Genomic DNA, 20,474 nt, shown 5'->3' with positions numbered 1-20,474 from the left:
GGAGAGAGGGAAGCGTGTTCGTGCTGGAAAGTTGTACAGTGACATTCTGCTTTAAGTATTTCTCGTTGAGATTTTAGAGCGAGGTTTTCTGAGGTGGTGTTGGTGGCGTCGACGACTGAAACTTCACTTTGCTTGCATTGCGTGGTTGAATAACTTTGTGGCACAAGTGCGTGCTTGTGCCAGCTCGCGTCAGCCAATCAAATCACATTTATGCATTTAGCGCTAACATTATACGGCTTAAATGTAGCTCTTGGACAAACGTGTTCTCCCAGTTGTTGATGTTTTTTGGTGGACATAGTGCACATCACATCACTGGCCATGGCAGACACTGCTCACTTCCGACAGCTCCTTCTAGAACTAAGCGTCAGTCCTGCCCATTGTCGAGTGTTAAAGGCGACATAGACCGGAAGCTCCAATTAACGCTGTGTATGTGTGTGTGTATCTGCGTCATTACCTCGTTTATGAAACCCTAAAGTTTCAGCCACTGCTGAGAAAATAGGGTTTTATTGTTTTCCTGGGCTCTGCGAAGCGGATCGGCACTTCCCTATGCTGATGATGTCATCAGAAAACCTCACCACTCCTCTCACCACCGTAGCGCCTCCTGGTGCGGGCACTAGTCCGAGCACATCCGGTTGCGTTTACTTGTGAGTCCACCGTTGAACAGATTGCTGTTGTGTGATCCCAAGATAAACAGTAATATAGAATTATTGTCATACAGTAATGCCAGAAATATCCCGCCTACTGCACCTTTAACTTACTATCATGTACTACACGGTTAAATAAAGTACATACATTAAGACATTCACTGGGCAGGGCAAACACACAGAGACTAACTACCATCAACAATTCATTCAAGTACATACATCATATTCTGTTCTTTTCTGACACTAGATGTACAAAATAAAAAGGAGATAAAAGTGCCAGAGAAATAGTCAGGATTGATGTTGATCATGCATATTCATACAATTAATGGAAATCCATCTGATATTTATTGAAGTGTTGGAAGCAATATTGAGGGATTGCAATGATTATTCAAACGAAATAATGAATAATCAATGCAATCCCTTGATCCCATGCTGCTGGCAATGCAAATTTGACTTTTAGGTCATTCTTCCGATCACTGTGGAGTATGACACAGTTCATGGCCATGGCAACTTTGTCTTCCTGTGTTATTATATCATCAAGTGAGTGGAAGCAGCCAAGATACAGCCTACAGACTACGACTGCACATCTGTCACATCTGTTACCTACACACCAAAGTTCACTTCACTTTTTAACTTTTATAAACTACAATGTATGTTGTGACGGACTGTGTCCTTTGCCGTCTGGGCTGAGTTCCTCTGCGAGAGTTAGAAGTTCAGTTGGGGGGGGTGACGTCATTTGGAAACGACCCACCGCAGATGTTTCATTTCACATACTACTATAATATGGACTTTCTTCCATTAATCAAACCAATCATCTACTGTTTACTCAAATTGGCCACCGCTTTCATCATCTTCAAGTGTCATTATGTTTGTACGATAACACACGTTACAATAAATACTGCGAGCAACAAAACAGAGGCCTTTCAACAAGGTTATCAGTCTGTGTCAGCCAATACACATGTTACTTGTACAGCTGTATGCATCGAACAATGAGCAGTAAACCTTGTCTTAACAATGATTTTACTATAGAAATGGTTTGGTTTTTATAGCCTTAAAATCTTTCTTTCTGTCTTTCTTTCTTTCTTTCTTTCATTCTTCATAATCTATACTGGACGTCTATCTTGCCAAAGCGTGTTGCATACCGTGTCAGGGTCCTGCAGTATCCAACTTCCCCATTAGGTGGCGGTACAAGTCTGGACGCAGGGAATAGGCCGTATTCCTACCAAAGAAGAAGAGAACACGCTCTTTGCGTGTGGCTCCAAAATCTGGGCTGCAGGTTGATGACACAAAAAAATTAATCTTGCTAGTAGCCACTGGCCTAGTTATGATGTCTTCAACCAAAGTTTAATTGTACATACAGTACCCGAAAATAAAATTTAAGGGTGCAATCTGTTCAAGGGGGTCTTCTCCCATCTTGGGGCCCCAGGCAATTTCCTGATTTGCCTGCCCTGATTTGCTGCTTGATGCTACAGTGAAAGTTAGAGGATGTTCAAAGTCATTAGGATTCATCATAATCTTGAGCCATTCTGCTGCTGTAGCTGAAAACATTCAAGTGCATTGGATTTGGATGGACGGCTCGAGCACATTAAAGGTTAAAGATCAATAACGTGTATGATTATCAGGTGTAGCAGCCTGGTGTTTCTCTGGTAAACCAAACAGGCTTAGGTTGTTGTCTCTTCCATGGAACACATCTGTGGCTCAGGTGAAACAATCCCCCTAACATTGTTTTACATATACAAATAGAGTGAGTGAGGGCAACCATTCCCTGGTTCTGTGCGCGCGCTAAATGCTAAAGTAAAACAAAGCCTCTGATCCTGAATAACATCGTGTGAGAGGGGTCCACAAAAGACCAACATTTTTCCAAAGTGAAAACAGAAAATATCCTGTGTCTGGACTGTAGGTTCCTCTCATGAGTGATTGCACATAAAACTAAATCATATCAGTCTTTCAGGATTTATGCTGACTTGGTGTTGGACTATAAATCCAGACAGAGCATATAAATCCATTCTTATCTTCACTTCAGTGTTTTGATGTTGTAGCGTCCTTGGACATAGAGTTACAGTAAATGTCTGAATCCATCAACTGTGCAATAAGGAGGTCGGAGAGGTGACCACAATCTGCACGCAGAGTACTGTCTCTCGGTCTGAGCAAACATTCAAAGGGGGGAAAAACCTTGGAGGAAACACTGATCATCAGTTTCAGAGGTCAGCATTTTCTGGGCCAAATGAAAACATTATCCAAGCCAGCCTGGCACAGTCACACATATTAGATATGCATAGTCACTGCACCTGCACGCAGCAACACACACACACACACACACACACACACTGATATGATGTGGTGCCCTTCGCTGTGAGACAAGGGGAAAATAAACCTGCCAACAAGGAATCTACCTGCCAACTGGAGGAGGTAGAGGCAGACTGACAGGACGTGTCAACACGTTTGTGAGGACTGACGACAAACTGTGACACGCAGGATCTCTGCCGCCTCGATACAAACACCCCACTCAGTCTGCCTCAACAGAAAGCTGTTAACTCGTACCCAGGCTGAGGCGGGACCACACAGAGAGACGCCATGATGGGACCACTTACCCAACAACCTCTCAGCTCTGCCTGTCAATTCCAGACTCGGCCGACTAAATTCATCCTCGATTCCCTGACAACCCACGTCTCAATCCCTCCACTGTTTCTCATGATTGCCACTGAATGCACACTGGTCCACATTGACTCATTTTAGGGAGAGAAATCAGCCCTGAATGATGGATGAATTTGTGGAAAGAGTCGTCAATCAGGCCCTCAGACAAATAGATGTTCAGTGAATAGCACTTTGAAAACATCTCAGTGATTTAAAGCTCCAGTGTGTAACTTCTATTACCAAAACACTGTGGCTTCTCTCTCCCATTGTGGCTCTTCACACTCAAGCACACATTCAGAGACAGCGTAACGTAGCATTACACCAGAGGCACTGACAGGACAGACATACCAGGCAAATGCTTGGGGCCCCGAAGAAAAGGGCCCCCCCCCCCCCCGGGGTGCATTTTCAATGACAAGCAGTGACTTTTCTGTGTTGTGCAAGCAGCAGTAATTAACCCCTCACTACTGAAGTCATTACACTTCCAGACTTCATCCAGGGAATATGGAGCTGCGTGGTGCAGGAACAGCAGCAGCCGTGTTGTGTTTGGCACATGCAGAGAGTTGTTTTATTTATACATTTATAAATAAAAATATTAAAAAATGTATAAATAAATATTACAACAATTATAAATAAAAATATTAAAACATTTATAAATAAAAATATTTAAAAATCTCTAAATACAAATATTTAAAAATCTCTAAATACAAATATTTAAAAATGTATAAATACAAATATTTAAAAATGGCACGCTACAGTTTTTGGCAGATATTGGTAGTTGCATTTTTCAAATAATTAATCTCACCTATAAATATAATCAATATAAAATATCCTTGAATCAGCAAATCCTCAGAGTAAACCGATTGTGCTGGATTATCACTGTGAGAATCAATAGATGTTAATGGTGGAGCTGCTCCCTAGTGAATGAGTGAGTGGAATTTTTGTACAAGCAATACATTTTTTGCGCTTAACTGAATGTGACATGTGGGCGACATGGTGGAGTAGTGGCCAGCACTTTTGCCTTGCAGCAAGAAGACTACTGGGTTCACGGCATGGTCTGACCGAAGGCATTTCTGCATGGAGTTTGCATGTTCCCCCGTGTAATCTGCTTTCCTCCCACAGTGCAAAAACACGCAGAGGTTAATTAGACGCTCTAAATCGTTATTATATTTTTATACATATTTAAGCTGCTTTAATCACAATTATTATTATTAAATCTTCTATTTAATGTTTTTTGTTCCTCATAGTTTGAGTTAGACTTTTACTGATGCATGTTGTTTGTCTTGGTGTGGGCAGCAAAGTGATGGTGGACAGAGACACACACTGATTTGCATTTTGTTTTGTTGATATGCGGCGTATTTGAATAACATTTGCAGCGCACATGCACGGAAACTCCACTAGTGACCCCAAAGTTATAGTGACATCTGCTGTATTATTGTGGTAAACAGCGGGGATACAATAGCCAGTGTGAAGCAGTCCACTATGGGACGTGGGCTTGCATTTTGACTGGCCGATGCAGCAACTTACTGGACCAAGTTCAATTGTGTTGCATTTAAAAATGAGCCTGGTTGAACTTTTTTTGCTGAACAAGTTTTTTGGCCAGAGGCCCGTGTATCACCAGATATATAAAATGAGAGGGATGCATTTTTCACAGTCACTCTTCTCACAGACTAATAGTGTTTGACCCGAACGGACAGAAACCACTGGAATCAGCAAATTGATTCCATCATTACTTGGATGAATCTAGTTTTTCGCAACTCGGAGGCCGCCTTCACACCTGGCATTAGAATGCGATTTCTGGCGCTTCACCACATGCATTTACACCTGGTATTCACAAAGGTCTCCGGTGTCCACATCTAGATCAAATTGCCGATCTTCTGCAAAGATTTCCAGCAGCAGACCACAGCGTCACATCCTGTGTGCCACCACATCAACAACAACATTAGTCGCACAAGACAAGGTTGTGGGTTTAATTCCAGGCTCCACTAGTCTATATACCGATGTGTCCTTGGGCAAGACACTTCTGACTTCTGTGCCGGCAGCGTGAGTATGAAAGATGAGTGATAGAAGATGCACTGTATGAAAGTGTGAGTGAATGGGTGAATGGGTGAATGGCTGTAGTGTAAAGCAGCTTTGAGTGGTCAGCAAGACTAGAAAAGTGCTATATAAATACAGACCATTTACATGAAGTCGTGCTCTTGCATGGACTCCTCTTTGAAGAAGTGGGAAACTGATGAGAGCTGAGGACACTGCAGTTTAGTCACCACTTTCATGTATTTCCACTCACACGTTGGACTCGTTGCATTTAAACGTCTGTTCTATGCGGTCCCAATGCGTCTCCGACCACCTCCCGAAGTGGTTTGGCAGATCGGTTAACAATCCGTCCTCAGTGCGTCTTGTAATTACAAGTGGTCAGGCGCTATCAGATTACACAAAAACGCATTTTAATGCCAGGTGTAAAGGGGGGGCCAGATTTCCATCTGCAGTTTAGTTAGCCTGAGAAAACCTTTTGCGTCACATGTCAACATAGCCTTTCTCTTCCAGCTCGTTGTCAGTGCCCTATTTACATGCAAACCTCCTCTTTCGCTCTCATCCTCCTTTCCCGCTGACTGCTGTCTGATTGCCGGGCTGAGCAAAGTTATCATCAGATCCATCAGTGCAGAGTCACTGCCTGAGGAAACACAGGCCAATTATGGCCATAAATAATAATGGAAGCATGCGTCAGGCAGGCAGAGTGACTGATGGGCCTCTCTCACAGCTCATTTACATGGCTTTTGTGTGGCCATCAGCAGCTCCGCTTTAATGTAATGCTGCTCAAATGAGCCTTTCAGAGAGAGTATTGTGCGATTCGATGGTTGGAGACAGGACGGCACTTATGGCCAAAACACATGGACGGGGAAACGGAGAGAAGGCGCGAGGAGGAAGACGTTCCTTTATCGCGCCTCTGCAGTCCCGTACATGTACAGACGTCCGGTGCTGTGTGTTGTTGTGCAGACTTGTCTGAGCTTGTATGTTAGACAAAGGCAAAGTCAACGTCTGTCCATCAGCATCAATTACCGTGACATGGAGGGTGGATTGATTGTGTCTGTGTGGTCAGGTAACAAACCAACCACCTCCCACACTTGAACACACACAGTACAGATACTTTACATGTCCCCGGCAGACACCTGTCCTCTTAACTTGTCTCGTCTCTGCCTTTCATGGCATTTTAGAAGCAGCCACAGCATGTGAAAAATGATCCCTCAAAACAGAGATTGGTGGTCAGTTTTTAAGTTCTTGTCATTTGTGCCAGGGCCGTTCAGAGAATGCTTTGTCTGTCCTTTGGGTCCATGGCAGCCTCGTGCCAGAGAACAAAAGGCTGCAGCATGCTGACGCGTGTCGCAGGAGCTGATAAGGCTGGTTGTTAATGGTGTTAGGGTAGATTTCATTACCCCCTCCAGACTACTCTCATTAAATAAACATCCTCCTGTCACATCCCTCACCCTGTGAGTAGAGGAGTCACTGAGGCAGAGGGGGGTGAGCGGAGAGAAATTATGAGGGAGACGGACAATAAAGTGGAATGTTAATGAAAAACATGTCAGTCAAAGTCAAAGCCGTTACGAAATCTTCGTTGCCGCTGGTATGGAATGGCTTGCCGGGCCAGTTTCCTCTGAGTCAGGATCCAGAACGACCTGGCAGGATATTTTGTACGGCTATTCATGATCCTCACAGGTGGCGCTTTTCCATTATACAGTTCTAGTATTACTGGGCGAGGTCGTCATAGCATGGCTGTGCGATACACAAACACTAAAACTAGTGACTGGGCAATCAGTTAACTCAAAAAGATTTGTTCACAGAATCAGTACTTCCTGTCCGACACAGTCACTGAACTAAAATACCGCGGAACGGGTTGTGATTCAGCTCACGATCGCCGGCTTTCGACAGTGCTGTCGCTAAATGTTGAGATTTTATAAATGTCCTTGCTAAAGTAATGAAATTCCATTAAATCCATCACAGTTCTGACTTTGTAGTGTCCATTTGTGTCCAGAGTTACCATGGCCCATGAGAAATGTGGTGCGGCTGCATTTGGACGCATAACTCCTTACCAAATAATGTATTAAGTCCATGCACCGCACATTTCAACTTATCGTGTGAAATATCTCAATATTCATCAGAAGAACATCAACAGAGGACGACGATGATGATGATGATGCATTGCCATTATTTTTTCCACATGAATTCATGGCATATACCCATATTTTTGACCCAATTTTGAGTCAGCTCCACCCATTTGAGAGTCTGGCTGGATTTCAGCTTGTCGTGCAGTGTACAGTGGGAGGTGAGGACTGATCATCTGCTCTGGAACGGCAGAAGAATTTCCGACATGACAGGAATTCTGGCCTGCTGACATTTCCTCCTCATCCCTTCAGGACCAATACACACAGGAAGCATTGGCAGGACATCATTTTTTTTACCTTTCATTAGCTAGTTTGTTGTTGCTGCTGACCTGTGAGTGTCTGTGTGCTTTCAAACAAATCATTATTGACAATTGTTGATAGCCAGGAGTGTCCAAAGAGGAAGGCGGGCTGTGTGAGGACTCCGGTTGTAGCATTACAATCATTACATGTAGAGTTTAAGTTGGAATTTGACAACAAAATGTCTAAAATTCCACTCTTAGCATGCTATAATGATAAAGAAGATTAATTGCACATTTTCATTAGCCGCACTCACCGCAAGAACACCTGCAATCGGCTCGTGGTGGTGTGAAAGTTTTAATTCATAATCTCTTGAGGTGCAAATGTGCAGGTATTCCTGTATCATCATAATGTCCTCACCACTTCCTGACCCTTACCCAATTACCCGTTTTCCACTCCATCACATCTTCACTGCGCCTCTTCTCTGGTACCACACTCTTTCTCCTTCTTCCATTCGTTGTCTGTCTGTTCTTTGTGGCCGGACCGTCCTCACCCTCCCTCTCCGACCTCACCTGACCTTGCGTGTGACCTTTCCTCCTCTCATCTCCTCTCATCTCCACCCGGGCTTGTCTTGTACATTCTGCTCTGACTAATCTACGCCATAATCCTCTCTTCATCTATCAGGGGTGCTCTCATTGTTTTGACGTCTAGTTAATTCTTGGCTCATGATTTATCAAATTCTTATTACCGCTTGCTGAAAGCCTCATTCATTGTCCTGATGTATGGTAATGATAGTCCCAGTGTGGCTGCCTGAATTGCAACAAAGCCACTCATTTTTTTCTGTCCACTTCTTCTTTTTTTTCCCCTCTCTCCTCCTCCTTTCTCTCGATGACTGCTGCCTTTTCGTTTGCAAACTGTTTTCTTTCTGTTTTGCTCCCGCAGCTGTCTTGTCTCATCTCCTGCACACACACACATTTGTATCTTTGCATGTAACCATCAAATACTCTGACACAGAAGTGCTGTTATTCTAACATATAATATCCTACTGCTGGTCATGTTCTATGTTTTTTAACTTCTTCTTTTTTTGTATTCTTCAAAGACAGTTTGTGTGAATTAAATATATTATAATCACACATTAAAGCTTCAGTGTGGAACTTCTATCGCTAACGCACTGCTAGTGTCGCTAACCCCCCAGAATAAACCTAATTTTTCAAAGAACCATACAATTCCTTGACCCTTTAAAAGTTACATACTACAGTTTTTTTTAACACAAAGCCCTGCTTTCATTGTTAAGTAGAGGTAAAGAAGTATATTTAGCGAAATAAACCTTTTAAATGATGTCAGTTCACACCTTAACATTATTATATTAAATACAGTTAATCAAGAGTCAGCAGCATTTTACTGCAGTTCAGCACTTTAAATGCAGTCACAGGAACACTTTAAGCTTGAGTAAAAGTACAAAACATGAGCATTAAAATATAAAGTAAAAAGATAAAAGTAAACGTTTTATTTAGAAAAAAAAGTTCCATTTCAGAACTAAATTGTCTTTGAGATACACAAAAAAGTTGTACATATATTTATTGATCGTATTAATCTGAATCTAAAGAGCAACTTGACCTATGAAATAGAAAAGGGCAACATTTGTAAAGTTGTGTACATGTTCTCACTGTAATTACCAGCATAGTGGTCATAAAAATAAGTGGGCCATGAAATGATATTATAAGATAGTGACAGTAGTGATATTGTCACTTTCAGCTCCAGTATTGTTAGTTTGGCACCACGTTTAACTCGATTTTTTGATAATGTTAAGATTCTCCTAAGAAATTGGATGTTACTCACAGCAGCTGCCTGTTTGGTGCTGCCAGTCGCGAGACTGCTTCAGTCACTGCTCTTAGCCAACCACAAACTGGTGGCACCGTGCCTGGTACATCTCCTCACACATTTTTTTTAGGCTGCAATTTAGGTATTCAGTACCTCAAGATATAATGCGGCTCAAGTACAGCAGTGGAGGACGGAATATTCAATAAAAAATGCAAAACTCATGGCCTAATAATTGTCAAAAATGTGTAGACTGAGTAAGTCAGCTGAACTTCAAATGATGAAATACAATTTTCTGTAATACACTTGACTGATTTTTCCATATCTGACAGTTAAAAAATTGAGATTGTTGTTTATTTCTATACACAAGTAAAAGATGCAATAGCCTACCACACAGTCAACAAATATAATTTTACAAATAAAACATATTATACATAGTCTAAACCCAGCAATAGGAGTGAAAAGTGGGCCTAATTTATTTATTATGGCATCTGAAACCGTTTCATTATAATGTATTATTAAACCTTTGCTTTTTCTTTTTTTAAAATAAAATACTCTGAACAGACTTAGTCATTTGTCGATTTACATTTTGAAACTACACTTCCCATAAGGTATCGCGCGACGCAATCAGGAAGCACACGCCAAAGACGAGGGCTCAATTTAGCCTAAAATGCCAAATTTCACGACATGATAGCATGTTGACACATTATAGAGTATGCCGAATACGCCATCAGACGTTCCAGTTTGCAACATACTCACGGATGAACAGTAAACTGTCAACGAATAACTTTTATGACGAAGAAAACCTTAAAACGTGAGGATTCTCAGGCGAGTTCAGCAGTGAACTCCCACGCGACATCTAAAAGCACATTTCTGGACTTTCTTCCACGATGGACACCGACGAGCATGACACCCACTGAAGCTGTGAGTCACACTGAATGTAAAAGTATGTGTTACACGCGCGTGTGCGCTCAGGTTTGAAGGATTCATGACACTAATTGAAACTAATGGTTTCAAATTAGCCCACATGAATTGCCTTCCACTGCACGCGCCTGTTTGTTTTTGTAGATGGTGCACGATCACATGAACATTAGAAGGGATTTTATGATGAAATAATATACATTTCTTATTTTTTGAATTGAAATACCATTTATGAAGTATTTAAGTGGTAAAAAACCCCACATACAAGTATGCAATACACAGGAATAGTTTTAATATACTGAGTAAAGAGGATGCTTGACTGCACAGAACTATGACTATTGACAATTTAAATGTAATCCATGTTGTACAAACAGATCCCCACTAATGAGCTAATGTTGGGTTTAAAATCTCCACGTTCCCTCCAGAGTCTCAGCATAAAATATCATACTTTCCTATCCCCATTTTCATTTTCTCCCCCCCCCCTCAGCTCCGCCCCTTCTTCACCCTCCATAAAGGACAGACACCGGGGTAGAAGAGGTCAAGCATTAGCTCAACTATCTAATCACTAGCTCTCCTCTTTTTCTTTCTCCTCTCTTCCCTTCCTACTCCACCTCCACTGACAAGTCATCCGTCAGCAGCCTGGCGGCCCTGGCCCTCTCCATTAGAGCCGTGGCACCACAGTATTTCTCAGTCCTGCACACATGCACTTCTCCATGCACGTCCTTTTACTCAGACAGTCTCCCTATAGATGTGTGAGGGTGGGGGTGTTGCCATCTCCATGCATCATTTGTCACACCGCTGCCCTCTCTTTAATGAGCTTGTCTGGCTTCAGCTCCTTCTTTTCTCTCCCCTTCTCTTCTTCTCACCTCTCATCCCTTGTTCAGCTGACTGTTCCAATCTTTTAACATGTACATCCACGTTTTTTTTTCTCTCCCCTCTCCCCCTTCCACACTTGTCCCACTGTCAGCTACCTCTGACTTCTCTCTCTATTTAGGTAATGATGTGCTTTACAGTGGGTGGAGGAAAGCTTAAGTCACCCATTTGAGCAGAACGTATTCAGATCAGTTACTCGAGTAAAAGCACCAATATCACTGTTTCGGAATTCTTGATTACAAGTATCAGTTTCCGGTAAAGTAGGCTGGATGGTATATTTAGTCTAAAAGAAGAACTCACTATCACACACACTGTTTATTGAAGGCAGTGTCACACATTTCTCTGCACTGACTCGGTCTATCCAATTACTTCCAGAGGCATTCTGGACCGTTCCAGACCCATTTGCTAAGGCCAATTAGTCTGGTGATACTGGGCTGGGGTTCAGCCTTAATCGTCTGACTCATTTTGCCTTTATTTTAGGGGACAGGTTGAGCTTAAAACTAGGATAGTGACATGCAGAAAAGAGGCACAATTTAGAATCAAACATGTGGAGGATGCAGATAAATGTGACCTGCTAATTGACCTATTGATATAATCAGCAAACGCACTAATGTAAGAAAAGATAATGTTCTGAAGAGGTGCTATAGTTAATAAAAACGACAAGATAAACAAGGGGAGTAAATAAAGTATCATATTGTATTATATTTTTATGGTGTGATTAAAATTAAATGTAAATAATTACAAAGAAAACAGAAAATCCTATCTGTTAAGTCAGGTCATTTAAAAGCATTATACCTTGGTGGTGATTTCTGTTGTTGTTGTTGTTGTTGTTATTCTGCCTCTGTTATGTCTTTGTGAACAGAAATGAAAGTCTGAAAGCCGACTCTGCCAAGCAATACTATCAGACCTGACTCAGGGAGTGTTTGTGTGTATACAGGTGCAGAACAAGCAGTGTTTATCTCGTCAAACTGCTGAGTCATCTGTTTGTTTTTTTGGCAGCAGTAGAATTCACCTCTGAAATTTGTCACAACCTCTTCTGTGACATTAATGGCGACAATGACAGTGGTTTGAATGGCACGAAATTCTAAATTTTATTGAAACCGCAATACAGCCTACTCGCAGGAGGCGCAATATTTGTTAAAGCCATTATCATTTTAGTTAATAATTGTCTTGATCTATACACACCGTTTTCTACAGACTGAAGAAAACGTCTTTGGTTCTCACAGATCTGCACAAATGTCACACAATAATCGTAATCACTGTAATCACAATTCCTGTCAAAATAATCAGTTAGATATTTATCCCAAATCGTTCAGTCACTAATTTGTTTATATTTAAAAGTTGCACACTAAGTTGCACTGTAACAAAAGGCTATAGCCGTCCAGTAACGGCAGTAAACGAGGAGTTAATATAATCCGTAAAATGCAGCAAAGTATAAAGAAACAATAAAGCATCTCACCACTCCCAGTGGGTAATAGTGTCAGACAGTGTAGAGCCATGCTGCTGGGCCAGTAAATATGTACGGGCAGTAAAACATGTTAAGGTAATAATGGTAGATGAGTAGTTGCCACGGTGCTGGAGCAGCTAATCTGTTTTAGGAAGAACAGATGAATGAGCTGTGCGCCAGCTCATGAACGTGTGTGTGTGTGTGTTGAACACAGAGAGAGAGAGAAATAAACAAGGGAGGGAGGAGCCCTGAGTGACTGACTCTATTAAGAGATATATGTGCTGCTACTTCCAGTTGTGCTGCCAGGAGTCACCTTACATGTCCCACAAAAGGTGATGCATGGATCCCCAACATAACACCTCATCAGCTCTGCACAGGCGTAGCAGTGTGTGTGTGTGTGTGTGTGGGAGTGGTGGTGGTGGTGGTGGGGGTTTTTGTTTTAACTGCTCTGTGCTGGTTACGTAGACCACATTTGTTGCTTTGGCTGCCGAGGCCATAAGTTTTATGATGAAAGTCTTACCCTTGTGGTATCAATTTGTTTGAAAATAAAATTATAGAATATAAAAAAATTCTCATCAACTAAATGAAATTTACCAGAAGTTCTTAAATAGTGGCCAGGACTTTTATTCACTTCAGAACCAGGCCTTTTATTCTTAATTCTCCTCCTGCACAGTTTTTATAAACTCCACGTTTCCTTCTGATAAATTCAGTGTTAAGTCAATTCCCATGTCCCAGTTCCATCAGTGGACTGCATGTTTAGCACAACAATGATGCATCTAGTCGTGCTATGGGACAATTTTTCCCTGTCCTGTGTCCTGGTTGCCATGTAATTGACTACAGATAACATAACTTCCTGACTGGGCCCAAGAAGCAAGAAGACCCAGGGTTCACGACCCGGTCGGAACAAGCGCCTTTCTGCATAGAGTTTACATGTTCTCCCGTGTGTGTGTGTGTGTGTGTGTGTGTGTGTGTGTGTGTGTGTGTGTGTGTGTGTGTGTGTGTGTGTGTGTGTGTGTGTGTGTGTGTGTGTGTGTGTGTGTGTGTGTGTGTGTGTGTGTGTGTGTGTGTGTGTGTGTGTGTGTGTGTGTGTGTGTGTGTGTGTGTGTGTGTGTGTGTGTGTGTGTGTGTGTGTGTGTGTGTGTGTGTGTTCTCCCAGTGGATGGATGCATAACTTCCTGACTGGTCTTTTGTTTTCTATAGATAAAAAAATTAGTCGGTTTTAGTTTGTATTGTCAGAAATGCTTTAAAACCCCATCTGAGTTCAAATTATACAGCCTAGAAACACATCAACCAATCAGAGGGTGAGAATAACAAGACAATGCAACAAATGTTGCATGACTAGTAGTGAGAGTAATGTCAACACATTTGTGTGTGTGTGTGCAGGAAGATGGACAATATATGGGAACATCTCTGAAGGAGTAGTGTGTCACATAATATTTTTTTTTATAATTTGATTTTCAGAAAAAAAGTGACATTGATTTCTAAAAATTGCATGCACGGCCAGTTTTTTTTGGCAGAAAAGAAAAAAAAACTGGATTTGGATTAATGAATGAATGAATGAATGAATGAATGAATGAATGAATATATCTGTGTAGCCTATTGCTTGACAGGTAATTATTTAGTTGAATTCTTACAGAGACAAAAAAACAAAAAACAACCAGGCCTGCCACTCCTCACAAACATACATGCTTTGCATCATTTAAAAAAGTTTCAATGTTTTTTGTCTGGTAGTCATTTGTTCAATTTTAAGTCAACAAATATTGATTACAGCAGCTTTAACATTGCACATTGGTGAGGAGGACGCTGTAGTCACATATAATCCCCGCCTCTTTGACCCCGTGCTTGTTGTTGCACGCTGCTGTTTGCAGCTGTGCAAATATGGAGTCACCGTGGAAAACAATGGCATGGTCACCTGGTCACTTCATACAGTATGTGTCTGCTGAATAGTTGTTGAATGATTGTGACAGAATTCCAACCGTCGACAGTGGAAAGTAGAGTCGGACTGAACGTAAAGCCGCGCCGAGCTCCACACAGCTTGTTGTATTTATGCTTTGGTGTCATTTCAGTCCGGAATGAGTTCCCAACAGTGATTTATGAGACATATGAGGCTCCTGAAGGCTGGAAATCTCAGCCATGATGGATGATGTCCTGTGGATAGAGAAACATGAAAGACTGGCAGAGAGCTGGATGGCTGATTGTCTCTTGTGCAGGGGAGCGAGACGTCAGGGGGAACATTTATCCTGAAACACTATTTAAAATATGCTCTTTAAAAAGCCGATGGTGATGTAGCTTGTTGTCCCGGAGCCATTTAGATGCTGTACGTATTGCTGCATTTGTCTTCACTATTACACCATCAGGCATGCATCAAGTGATGTCACACTGAGATAGTTTTTCAGCTGCTAAATACATCTGCATTTGTCAGCTGCCTGGCATCCGAGTGCAGGAATGTCTTTTTAGGCCCGTGATTTGAAACGTCCCACAATGGAAAATCCAGATGATAATCTCGTCTTTGATCGTAGCCCTTCGTAGACTATGAGGTAAAACCTGTGTCATTTCAATGAGCACTTTTAGTTTTTGATTACACTTTTCTGTACCTCCCATAAATAAACTCTAATAGAATGCAAAGGCAACAGTTTGTGCAGAGAATCAGGACCGGACTTGTGGCACGAGTGTGTGATGTCTCTGTATTAGGTTGGCAGGTTGAACTGTGATGAACCACCACAGAAGTGTGAGTCCAGGATGTCTGGGTCGTTGGTGTCAGGACTGTCAAGTTGTCTGCATCACAGTCTTGAAGACTCTGACTCCAGACTCTGGGCTGGATCTGCACAGTCAGCATTATGTGTTCACTTTAAATATTTCCCCCTTCCCCTCCTTATTTAAAAAAGAAAAAGAAAAAAAGTTTAATTACTGTCTCGGCACTGGTGACACCTGTGACTGGAGCCATGATGTCATTCCATTCCTCCGTCTGTCTGTCTGTATCATTCTCGTTTATGTGATATCTCCAATGTCTCAAGGGAAATCATTTTAAATCATTTTAAATAAACGTTAAGTGAATAAAGTCAAACAATATATTCAGAACATCTGTGATTTTAGCATTTACTTATGTCGTTTTCACACCTTATAGTCCACTAGACTCGGTTCAGCTGGGGGTTGGAACATTCAGCTGCTCAGTAATAACATATTCCCCTCCTCGCCTGAGGCGGCGCTGCATCAAGGATTACTGAAGGAGAAGACGAGACAAACGATGAACAAGACTCCGCTACATAAGAGCGAAACGTGGCGTTGCATTGGGTTTATTATTCAGTTTTATGTGAACTCCACTTATACGCTGTAAGAATGGGCTCAGCCATTTCATGCTCTACACACGCACATGTTTTGGTTGTGTTTACCCACAATGCCCTGCCTTGTAGTCTTTGTAGTATTTGTAGTATTTGAACGAACCGGACTTTCCGAGCAAATTAGCTAGGGTTCGATTAAGAAGTGCTGGTGTGAATGCAACTTAAGACTCAAGGCTGAACATAGTCAACAGTCCGTCCGCTGTGACTTCACACACCTTTTTTCTGCCCTGTGAAGGTGTTTTCTTAGTGTATCTGTGTTTCTTCTCTTCATCAAATCAGACAGCTCTCTCCCTTTTAAGTCCCTCCTCTCACCTCCACACATGCCCCTCCCCCTCCTCCTCTCCTCTAGTCTTCAACCAGAAGTAACCACAATTCCTATCGACACCCTCTTGGTCAACATTAGTATCGTTTTCAGTGATCCACATATTTGATTTGGCAAAGGTTTTATGCCGGATGCCCTTCCTGATTCATTGAATCTGGGCTTGGGACCGGCCACTAGTACACTGGAGTGTGTTATCTTTAGAAAGTCCTTTCAAATTCTACAAAATTATATTCTATACAACCACTGGGAGGTCATATACAATAAGCGTGTGCATTTTTTTGCGCAGAAATAAAATGAAAGAAACACAATGTCAGAATTAGTTTACCGTCAATTTTAAATGCACATTCAACATTTACTGTGTGGATGCAAAAAGACCTAAAAACGTGTGGACTTTTAGAATCATGCAAACATTCAAACTGAATTTAAATCATGTTGAATTGTTTCTGTACAGACGGAGGCAGAATAAAAACATCAACAACAACAAAGTCACACGCTTCAGCTTTAGGACAAATTCTATTTCACTGTTTACATCGATAGAGGTAAAGTGCTTAGTTTATGTACAACAGTGCAATTAACATTTTGCTGTTAGGGCTGAGTCGTCCTGTCCTGAGAAGGAGGTGATGAGTGGTAGGAATCCTGATGACTGTAGTGTATTATAATAAAGAGGACTAAATGAATGTATAGTATAAATGTAGAGTATTTATCAGTGTGTGAGTATCTCTGCTGCCCCTGCCTGGTCTGCACTGGCTGCTTTCTTTCTAAATGACCGTGCCTCCTCTTCCCCCTCCTCCCCTCAGTCCAGCAGCTGGCCCATTCCTCACTATTATTATTGGATTTCAGAGAGCCAGGAGGAGGCATATATCACATCTCCCTTCATCACCCCCCCCTTCCTCATTCACACTCATTCTTTCATTCATCTTTTTCCTTTTTAATAACTCCCTCTCTGCTCCTTGGCCATTAATAAAGATGAACTCACTCTGCTGTCGCCTCTTGCCCTCATCTCTCTCTCTCTCCGTCGTCTTCCTTCTCTTTGCATTTTATTGACCCTCCTCCTAAAATCTCACCCCGTCTCACTTACCGCTCTCCTTACATTTTCCTTCATGCCCTCCTCCCCTTTAATCTATCCCTCAGTTCCCCTTCTTCTCCTGCTGTCTTTAAAAAAACCTCCCGTCTTCCCTCAGTTCTCCTCACCTTTCTTTTTCTCCTCCACTTTCTCTCAGCCTGACACAGCAGTCCATCATTCGCCGGGCTCTGGACGCCAGCCTCCCTCCCGACGCTCTCATTCATCAGGACTTTGAAAAGCAGAAATCACTCTCTCCTCTCCTCCGCTGGCCGCTGCCACTTATTGCGCTATCCATCACACCTGGCGGATGATCAATACGAGCCCTTCCCCTCTCCCCCCACCACCTCACCCCGTGCTCTTTTCTCTTGCCACATCACCCCTGCTTCTCCTCCGCCTCCTTCTCCACTCTGCACTGTATTTCTTACATGTCAGCACGTCTTTGCTGCCCAGTTTTATGTGAGAAAACAGAAATTGTCGGCCCTTTAAGAACCCTGAAACATGGAGTAGGACCTGGAGTCGCATGTGCAGCGGTGGAATGCAACAAAGCACGTTTATTTAAAGTGTGTCACCACCTAATGTGGCTCTGTATTTGCCAAACTATGCTTTTCATTGGTAATTACTGGGGATGTAATAGTATCAAGATCTCACAATATGATAAAACTGTGGTAAAAGTCAAATGTATGATAATTATCATCATATTGTGATATTACTCCACATCCAAGGTCACCACTGTTGGCAGTGTCCGCTTTAATTATTTTTTTCATCCACTGCATTTTTCCCCTTTCTTATTGTATTGACTCAAGGAAACCAAACGCTTCCATATGCTTTTTTTTCCTTTTTCCTACATCTATTATATCTTCCAGCATCAGCCATTTTAGCTGCACTAGATCTGCACAAATGCACTCCCAGACCCCGTCACAGGTCCACCAAAGCACCAGAACCAAACCATATCGTTACATCACTGCTAATTGTGCGTTTCACGGCTTTACCCGTGTTTTGCATAATTCCTTGCTTGTTTCCCGGTCTCGTAGCGTTTATTGTTATTGACTTCCAAACGAATAAACATGAATAAGTGCTTCATTTAAACCCCAGTCAGTATTTGTTACTCATTCCATTATCCTGTATTGTTATTTATTGTTTAAATAAGCAGCTCGGCGTGCACACATAATTCTCACCTGCACCCGCATTGGAAAAATAAATGTACCAACAAATTAGTTTCTTTCTTACCCACAATTACTACAAATACTTGTTTTTTAAGTACTTATTTAAAAAAAAACGCAGCAGAAGTTACTGTTTTTGTTTCAGATTTCCATGTGTGTGTATGTATGTATGTATGTATATGTGTATATATACACATACATACACACACACACGCACACATAAATGGTTGTATGTTGCTGAGATTGGTCTGGACCATACCAAAGCTATAGGGGCTAAAAAGTCATACTTTTGCAATTATAGGGAGAAAAAGCCAGAAGAGCTATTTTTTATTGCAGGAACTAACTTGTTAGGCAGCAGCCTGGATTAATGTTGTTATTCCAGAGATCACTTTTCAGGTAAGACACAGTTAATGGGGGCAGGCAATAAGAGTGGCTAACAGTGGCTGTAATTCTGCTGAGAGCAGCTTTGCTTTGTAAAACTGATTTGTTCAGGACAGAGGAGTCGTTAAGCACGGTGACCGAGCCTCCCACATCCTAATGCCTCTCTAATCTCCTTTGCTATCACTAATTCTTTTTGGTCTATACCGCCATTAAACTTTTTCACAGGTTGTTGGCAATGAATTAAATTACACTGGATGTATTGAGCAAACTAACTATAAATTGGCCTGTGTGGCCCACACTAGTGGAGGAGGAAAAGCTGAGAATACCTCAGATAACTGGCTCCAGCTGCACGGCAGAATGTAAAGGGGGACAGACGATGCGAAAAGAAAGGGGAAAAAAAAATAAAATAACACAGACTCCTGCATGTTCCTCCTCGCTTTGTGTCTTATTTATTATGAATGCGTCCAAGTCCCAAAGCTGCTGTAAGCACCTGTCTCTTTGAAACATAAACAACTGCTGATCTTCATTTAAAAACTTAATACAGAAACAGTAAGTCAATATATTTATCTATTATAGTGGATATATCGTATATTTTTATATATAATATATATAGATATATTATATATATCTCTCTCTCTAAATATATATATATATATATATACATACATACAAGAATAAAGGGTGGGTGATATGAGTGAAAAACAATATCTCAGTATATAATTTGAATTATTCCTTACTAATTCTTTTTTGTAAGCAACTAATCAAATCTATTTTCTTTACACTTAAGCATTCAAATAAAAATACAAAGACTTGTAACTTGAACTAGGTCATGTGCAGTGGCAGGTGCTCGTCTTTAAAACAGGGGAAGCTCATTTCAGGCCCAGTTATTTACACATGAATTCTGCAAACAAATAACTAGAACAAGGAAAAGCGCTAATTATGTAAAACTGAAATGCTATAATAGTGTTTTTATTTACGACCAGCTATTTGTCGACAGACTTCCCTTGCAAAAAAATCCATCGCAGGACTGAGGCAGAAAAGGCTCCGCTGTCGTGTTTGTTTCCTTGTGTCCACTGGTCATGTGATTGTGTAGTCATGTGACACTGAATCGTGCTCACTGCTCCATCAAGAAGGCATCTGCTGCACACATTCAGGGAATGTGTGAAGTTTCAGTGTGTGCTTTATCAGTTTTTGCCAAGTAATTTAAATACTCCATAATGACAATCACAGGAACAACAGGCAGGCGCAAGTCTGCAGGGGGCCGTCATGGAGCTGGCGGAGGAGGCGGAGACAGCGTATGGGGTCAGACACCCCAATAGGGTCAGATATAGCCACTTGATCCCCTAATTTTGTTTTTCGATTTCCTATTTTTATTAAGGTAAAAAGGTTCTAACTGCACTACATGATATAAATAGTCCTACTCTATAATTCTTACTTTTTGTCATCCAGATGGTGAATTTCTGACGATTTGCGAATCACCTC

At 41.6% G+C, this 20,474-nt stretch overlaps 1 long non-coding RNA gene across 1 annotated transcript in view; it reads left to right on the top strand.

Moving 5' to 3' along the window:
- The first annotated feature begins 10,158 nt into the window (after positions 1–10,158).
- LOC131446646 (uncharacterized) overlaps positions 10,159–20,474 on the top strand; it is a 36,525-nt gene continuing 26,209 nt past the window's right edge. The window contains exon 1 of the long non-coding RNA XR_009233948.1: positions 10,159–10,411. This is a non-coding gene — a long non-coding RNA (uncharacterized LOC131446646). The remainder of the gene's footprint in view (positions 10,412–20,474) is intronic.

This window comes from Solea solea, chromosome 19 (assembly GCF_958295425.1).
Source record: "Solea solea chromosome 19, fSolSol10.1, whole genome shotgun sequence".
NCBI lineage: Eukaryota > Metazoa > Chordata > Actinopteri > Pleuronectiformes > Soleidae > Solea > Solea solea.
The sequence above is the reverse complement of the archived record's forward strand: the minus strand, read 5'-3'. Positions and strand labels throughout refer to the sequence as shown.